Source organism: Tachyglossus aculeatus, chromosome 5 (genome assembly GCF_015852505.1).
Source record: "Tachyglossus aculeatus isolate mTacAcu1 chromosome 5, mTacAcu1.pri, whole genome shotgun sequence".
NCBI classification, from domain to species: domain Eukaryota; kingdom Metazoa; phylum Chordata; class Mammalia; order Monotremata; family Tachyglossidae; genus Tachyglossus; species Tachyglossus aculeatus.
The window spans coordinates 91,344,052-91,345,008 of NC_052070.1; the positions used below are offsets into that span (position 1 = coordinate 91,344,052).

At 45.1% G+C, this 957-nt stretch overlaps 1 non-coding gene across 1 annotated transcript; it reads left to right on the plus strand.

Moving 5' to 3' along the window:
• Positions 1 to 354: 354 nt before the first annotated feature.
• On the plus strand, positions 355 to 493 carry LOC119929258. Its single transcript, XR_005451390.1, has one exon. It is a non-coding gene; the product is annotated as a small nucleolar RNA SNORA7 (small nucleolar RNA).
• Positions 494 to 957: the final 464 nt, after the last annotated feature.

The window sequence follows — 957 nt, forward strand, 5'->3', positions numbered from 1 at the left end:
AGCACTGAGTTAAATCTTGGGGCGGATACAACACCCTCAGATCAGATACAGACTCTTGCCTATATGGGGTTCCCAGTTTCATGGAGAGAGAGAAGTAGTGAGACAATAAATTAATTGCATTTATTGAGTGCTTATGGTGTGGAGAAAATTGTATTAAGATGTTAGGATAGGACAGTAGAGTTATTGTATGGGTATTCATTACTATTTTGCAGATGAGGAACCTGAAACACAGAGAAGTTAACTGAGTTTCCCAAGATCACACTGTGACAAGAGGCGAAGCTGGGATTAGAAGCCAGGTCTCCGGACTGCCAATCAATTAATCAATCAATCATAATTATTGAGCACTTACTGTGTACCCTCTCAGGGTCTCACCTGGTGAGTTTTTCAGTACTCTACCAGTCTCGACTACGGGAGGGAAAGTCAAGCAGAGGCCTACCCATTCCATTCCTAGGTTGGGCAGTAGCTAGTGAGTGGAAGGCAACCTGCTACAAGTCCAAACTCACCTGTGCTGGGCAGCAGTGGCATGGGAGAGAGTCGAGGACGGAGACTCACATTTACTGTGCAGAAGAAAGCAATGGTAAACCGCTTCCATATTTTTACCAAGAAAACTCTATGGATCCACTACAAGAACGATTGCAGGTGGAGGTGGGGCATTCTAGGAGAGATGCGTCTATGGAGTCACTATGGGTCGGAGATGACTCGACAGCATAAGACGAGACTTACTGTGTGCAGAACACTATATTAAGTGTTTGGGAGAGTACATTACAACAAGAGTTGGTAGTCATGTTCCCTGCCCTCAGGGAGTTTGCAGTCTAAAATGGGAGACAGACATTAAGATCCCTGAGGGCAGGGATCGAGAAAACGAATTTGATTGTACTCTCCCAAGCACTTTGTACCATGTTCTACACACAGTCAACACTGTGTATGTACATAAATGCTGTGGGTCTGAGGGTGGGG